The sequence below is a fragment of the Triticum aestivum genome, chromosome 2A (genome assembly GCF_018294505.1).
Source record: "Triticum aestivum cultivar Chinese Spring chromosome 2A, IWGSC CS RefSeq v2.1, whole genome shotgun sequence".
In the NCBI taxonomy this organism is placed as follows: Eukaryota; Viridiplantae; Streptophyta; class Magnoliopsida; order Poales; family Poaceae; genus Triticum; species Triticum aestivum.
Window position 1 is genome coordinate 246,746,248 of NC_057797.1, and position 7,127 is coordinate 246,753,374.

Consider the following 7,127-nt stretch of genomic DNA (forward strand, 5'->3'; position numbering starts at 1 on the left):
TGGCCTCGCCCCGCCGCCCGGCCTCACCGCGCCTCGGATCCGGCCGGGCCCCGCCGTCCTCTTCCTCCTCCTCCCACGCCGGCCTTCTTCCCCGTCAAGTCCGGCGAGCTGCTACAGTAACTCCGGCATGCATCGGGAAGCGTGCGGATCTGGATCCAGATCTGAGAAATTCATCTCGGTTGACTTTTCGTCCCTAACCCTAAAATTTTTGTGCATACTTTGACCGCACGTAACTTTGCATCCATAGCTCCGACTTGGGCATATTATATATCAAAATATTCGCCTCGACGAGTACATCATTTCATTCCATTGCACCATTTTCATTTGAGTTCATCTTGGTGCCCAAAATGCTGCTAGAAGGAGGCTTCGTGAGTTAATTGTCAGATCTCCTAGTTCATCTTAGACTTTTGTCATTTTTGCCATGATTATTGTGTGCATGATATGCCTGTGAGTCCTTGATATGTTTTGTTAAGGATTTTGTCTTGTTTCCAGAGGTGCAACCCATGCATTTTTAGGATGTGTGTGGTGACTTGTGCAAGCTTGCAAAGTGAGGCACCCGGTAAATCTGTTTTCAGGGACTTAGTTGCTTTCACTAAGTCTAGGATTATTTAGTTCATGATGCCATATGTTCAGCTTGTTTCCTAGTGATCCGTGCCTCTTTTGAGGATGATCTGTAAAGGAGTTTTGTTAATCATGTTATGCTCTATCCATCGATGTCTTTGTTTGCAATTATGAAGCACCCTAGCTTGAGTCAATCGAGCTCTGCTTTTGCTTCGTGGTGAATCTGGGCAGATCATCAACTCGTTTGCGATTTTGCCGATGTTATTGTAGTTGATGCGTGCATGCTATGCCCTTGTTCTTGCCATGTCTAGCTTGTATTTTGTGCCTTATTAATGGATGTATGCTTGCCTTGCCATGACTTGCACCGTAGTGAGTGCATCGAGCTCGTTTACATGCATTCGTGAGTTATATTTCAGCATGTCTCAGTTTTCACTAAGTCTGAAAACTGATTGTGTTTTAGCTATGTTCGTGTGCCCGTTAGTATATTTTGTGAACCCTTTTGGCCCCAGGTAACTTTGGGTCTTTTGTTAAGCTTGTTGAGTAGCTCCATGCCATATTCTTACTTGTCATGTTCAGGTCATGTATCATGTTGTTTTGCTGCTCCGAAGAGGGCTTCGTGATCTGAAATTTCAGACAAGTGTTAATTTCACTAAGTCTGGAATCTGTTTTGCATTTGCGTTTTTGCCATGCTTGTTTGAACCTCATAATGGATGGATTGGCCGTCGCTCAGTGCTAGTCTTTTGTTAAGCATCTTGTGTGCATCCCTGCCATGTATTTCGTTGTCATGTTTGGTGGCTGTAGCATGTTCTTTCGTTGCAACTAGATGCCTACTTGCTGTAAATCGCAGACCGGTGTCATATCTTAAAACGCTTGCCATTTCCAAACCGTAACTCCGATTCCGATGATCTTTATATCGTTTTCAAGCGATTTCATCCCCTCTTTCCAGTGGCACCCTTGGAATTCCAAGTTGAGGCCAGGTTCATGCATTTCCTGTCATATCTTGCATTTTGCATCCCGCATCGCATCCCGCATAGCATACCATCTTTGCATCTTATTGTTTGAGCTTGCACGTGGTTGATTGTATCCTTGTTGCTTGTTTGTCTTGCTTGGGTAGAGCCGGAAGACGAGTTCGCTACCGAGGAGCCCGTTGAGTTTTCTTGTGAGGATCCAGCCAACTCTGACAACTGTGGAGGCAAGATGATCATACCCTCGAAATCACTACTATCTTTGCTATGCTAGTTTGCTCGCTCTTGCTATGCCATTGCTACGATGCCTACCTTTTGCTTGTCAGCCTCCCAATTGCCATGTCAAACCTCTAACCCACCATGTCCTAGCAAACCGTTGATTGGCTATGTTACCGCTTTGCTCAGCCCCTCTTATAGCGTTGCTAGTTGCAGGTAAAGTTTGGAGGCCGTTCCTTGTTGGGACATCTTTTATTTGCTTGTTGGGATATCATTAAATTTCTATGTTATCTTAATGCATCTATATACTTGGTAAAGGGTGGAAGGCTCGGCCTCTCGCCTAGTGTTTTGTTCCACTCTTGCCGCCCTAGTTTCCGTCATATCAGTGTTATGTTCCCGGATTTTGCGTTCCTTACGCGGTTGGGTTATAATGGGAACCCCTTGATAGTTCACCTTGATTAAAGCTTTTCCAGCAATGCCCAACATTGGTCTTACCATTTGCCACCTAGCCTTTTCTTTCCCTTGGGTTCTGCAGACTCAAGGGTCATCTTAGTTTAACCCCCCCGGGCCAGTGCTCCTCTGAGTGTTGGTCCAAACTAGAGTCCTGTGCAGCGCCCCCTCGGGGAAACTCAAGGTTTGCTTTTAGTTGTATGGAGCGCTCATCTGAGTGTGCCCTGAGAAAGAGATACGTGCAGCTCCTATCGGGATTTGTCGGCACATTCAGGCGGTGTTGCTGGTCTTGTTTTAACCTGTCGAATTGTCTTGTTGTACCGGGTTACCGAGTCTGATCGGTGTGTCTCGGGTGGAGGTCTATTCTTTCGTTGACCGTGAGAGCTTGTCATGGGCTAAGTTGGGACTCCCCTGCAGGGATTGAACTTTCGAAAGCCGTGCCCGCGGTTATGGGCAGATGGGAATTTGTTAATGTCCGGTTGTAGAGAACTTGAACCTTAATTAATTAAAATGAATCAACTATGTGTGTTACCGTGATGGCCTCTTCTCGGCGGAGCCCAGGAAGTGGACACGGTGTTGGAGTTATGCTTGCGCAGGTTGTTCTTCTAGATTCTCGCTCGCGCTTTGCCTCCTCTTCTCGCTCTCTTTTGCGTATAAGTTAGCCACCACATATGCTAGACGCTTGCTGCAGCTCCACATATACTTGCCTCATCCTTCCTATAAGCTTAAATAGTTTTGATCGCGAGGGTGCGAGATTGCTGAGTCCCTATGGCTCACAGATACTATAACTCCAGATGCAGGTCCAGGTGATTCCGCTCCAGGTGACGAGTACGAGCTCAAGTGGGAGTTCGACAAGGACTCTCAGCGTTACTACGTGTCTTTTCCTGATGATCAGTAGTGGTGCCTAGTTGGGGTTCGATTCAGGGCCTTGTCGCATGTTGGGTTTTCTTCTATTTTGGTGCCGTAGTCGGGCCATGAGTGTTTGTATGATGGATGTTATTCATGTTCTCTGATGTGACGTGGCGAGTGTAAGCCAACTATGTATCTCCCCCTTTTATCATATATTACATGGGATGTTATAATGATTACCTAACTTGCGACATTGCTTTCAATGCGGTTATGTCTCTAAGTCGTGCCTCGACACGTGGGAGCTATAGCCGCATCGAGGGCGTTACAATACATGACGACCCTAAGAAAATACAAACAGGCCTATGGACCTCCCATCTGAGGTCGTGGGCTGCGCATATTAAAAATGAAAGCCTAGACGGGGCAGCCCAAAACCACGTCCAACACTTGCCAAAACTCCGTCCCTCATTTTCTCTGTGTTTCGCACACTCGACATTGTATGGGCATTTTGACTGTGCATCATATGAAGATGTGCTATGCATGAATGTTGATCATCATGATGTTAACTGGCTGGTAGTTCCATTTTCGACCATGAATAAAACTTCCAACATGATGTTAACCCTGTTTTAAAAGGTCGTGTTAATATAAATGCCCTGCCTCTGAAAGTTACAGTTTCTTATCTGAAACTGAACTTGCAGTTTCTTATCTGAAACTGAAACTTGCAGTTTCTTCTCTGAGAATCACATTGTCTGCACTTTTATACTCCTATGAAACTACATTTTTAAGTGCTAAAAATAGATCTCTATAATTCATAAAATACTTCATATGCTCAATACTGCAAATCTGAAATTCAAAAGACATTCATATCTAAAAGTACTCTCAAAATACACAACACAAAACACAATTCACAACCTGCAAATACTGAAAACCCTAAGCTCCTCCTGACAATTCACAACCTGCCTGACTATTAGGCTGGGGGGGCAGCCCCCTCCTATTCCTTGGCGGCAAACAGCCACCCCGTGAGACGATGTGAATGATGAGGGAGACAATGGCGGGGAAGTGTCATCAGGCCAACTGCTTTTCTCCTCTTACAGTTGGGTTCGGTCGACGAAGACTCCACCAGCTCACTCTGGCAGGACACCCTCACAAATGGCACCCTATAGATGCTCGATCCTTCAATCTCTGGTGGATGCTCCATCTGGGATCGATACTCCCATCACCGCTCCCCCACGATCAGATTCGGTGAATCTGTTTGCTCCATGGCCCAGAGGAGCAGCTCTATGTACTCCGGCGTGACTCCGTCCGGGAGTATCGCCGCCTTTTCGCTCTGTTGCAGATATTTGGCCATGGATGTCGCCGTCGGCGCTAGTTGGTCCTTGTTGTCAAACCAAGACTGTATCTCCAACATCCTAGCTAGCTTCACAGGGTCGCCGTCTGTGATCCTCACGTATCGGTTGTACTCCTCCATCGATCTACTTCTCCACAGCACCTTCACTCGCCAGCATTGGTTTTTGAATGGAAGGATCGCCCGCCGTGATCCAGGTTTGCATGCTTGACTTATGCTTGGTCTACCACATATGCCATGCCGACATTGAGTGCCAGGATTTTAAGGACTTCCTCCAAAGCAACCTAGTCAAATTCGTTACTTTAGACTTTGATAACGACAAAGAAGTCTTGCGTCGGATAGGTCTCGTTGTAGGCAACACCTTCGACCTCTAGAAGAATCAGCTGGTGTCCTCTTGCCAGCCTTCAATGCTGACCCTGGCAGGAGCCATGGTTCATCCTTCGTATGGTAAACTGGAGAAACCTCCATACATGTTTCATCGTCATGCATGGCAGCGGAATGTACTAGATATAGACCGCATCCACTATGCTGCAATGGATGGCTACCTTTGCTTCAATATCTACAAGGGTTGGATGAAGATAAACAGCCAAGTGTGCGGTTCAAGCAAAGAAGTATCGGCCAAGAGGAAGAGGGACAAGGACGAAGTCGAGGACGTGGACGAGGACTCCGAGTAAGGTGGTAGTGTCGTTTCTCATGGTGGTTCTAATCCAGTGTCTACTGGAATAGTTGCAAAGTTTAATTTCAGGTGTGCTTAATTTAATTTGAGGGGTGTGTTGTGCTGAGCCCCCAGCAGAACTATGTTATGTTTCTTCTCGTTACTTTAACTCTTCAGTACGTACATACTAGTATTTCTTACATTTCATCTTTTAGTTGGTATAGTACTACCCCTCATTTCTTCACATTATATATGTACAATATATATGGCCAACATCATATAGCCAGCAGTTTAGTTATCAAAGAATTTTAGGGTGCTTAGTTTTGTCAAAGAATTCCAGGATGCTTAGAGGGTGCTTGGATCCAAGGGACTTATTTTAGTCTGACTAAAAATAGTCTCTTTAAGAGGCTAAAGTTCCAAGCCCCCCTGACTAAAGAGGGGCTAAAACTAGTCTTGAGACTATTTTTTTTTAGTCAGGGGTACCCCTACTAAAATGTGGATTAGTCCTCTCTCTACTCATCTAACTCCTCTCCTTTAACACTGGCGAGTTCTGGATTGGAGGGTTTGGAGGATAATAAATGCTCATTAACTTGATTTTAGCGTTTTTAGTATTTGGATCCAAGCATGGGTGAGGCTAACATGTTTTAGTCCCACTACTTTTAGTCATGGGACTAAAACGTATCCAAGCACCCTCTTAGTTTTATTTGAGGGGTGGGTTGTGCTGGACACCATTATTGTGACTAGCCTTTTTAATAGTACTATATGCATAATTTGGCGACGAGCGCTCTCTATATGTACCACTTTTTTTTTTTGATTTCAAGTCTTGCTCCGTGGCGCAATCCATCGGTACTACTGCTGTACAAAAGTATACATTTTTTAAAAGGCTAGAGGGCGGGGCAGTCTAGCTTGGTCGGTTTCACGAGAGGCGAGGGCCTTTGTGATTTGACGGCTCATTACTGCTGGAAGGCGGGTCCTTGTGATTTGACTGCTCGTATAAATGCGCCGATGACCTGATCGAGGAGGAGCAAAGAACCGTGTGGTATACTCAAGTTTTCCACTAGAGTAGTACTGCGACGGAGGAGCACGAAACACGGCAGCCCAGTGCCATATGGCGATAAAAAATGATCTAATTTGCTAGTCATCTCATTGTTAGCATTGTTCTATTCATTCCCTAAAAAACAATTGTTCTATTCATGCCTCGCAGAGAACATGACACGTGCGGCGAAACACCCGTAGCAAAAGATGAAACACAGGAGCAAAAGCAGAAGGAAGATTATCAAACCAAATCAACTAATTCGCCGCGGAGTCGTAACTGCTTCTTCATCGCCTCCATGACCTCCATCTCCTTGTGTGTCTCCTTCGACATCTTCTTCATTCTATCCATGAAGCGGCATTTCTTGATGCGAGCCTTCATCATCTGTTTCATGACCGCACTACGTACCTTGTCAGGAGCCGGGTGCTCGATGCGGAGCTTCGCCAACTCCTCCTTCTGTTCCATGACAAGGGCCTACAGCATCTTCATCGAGGAACTACTATTCTCAAGCAGCTTCTTCCAGCTGGCGTTCTTCTCCTTCAACAGGTCGATCTCGTGGCAGAGCTTCGCCTTGTCCTCTTGAAGTCGCAAGATTTCGTCGGTTGCCTTATTCTCCGAGGCAATGCTCTTCTTCAGCAGCATCACCAAGCCGGCGGTCAACTCCCCCTGTTGATTGAGCTCAGTGGGCATGTCGTCGAGGCTGTCCTTCAGCAACTCCATCATGCCTTGGATGAACTCCTTCTTCTTATTGAGGTGCTTATTAAGTTCACGGGCATGCCGTCGAGGTATAACGACTCCAGCTCCGCCGGCTCGTCATGTTCGCCTCCGCGGCTAGGGCGCTCCTGGGAGCCATCGCCTGCCCGTGAGAGATCTTTCGAGGTCTCTGCGTGGCGGCGAGCCCTCTTTTTTTCTGCAGCCTTGGTTTCCGCTCCCTTGTTACGAGTAGTTCTCGACCTAGAGCTCTGCTCACCGGCCATGGCAACGACGGACGAAGAAGAAGCACTTATGAGGAGGAAAGGGAGAGTAATTTTCGGTTAGATAGTTCCCCTTTTTATA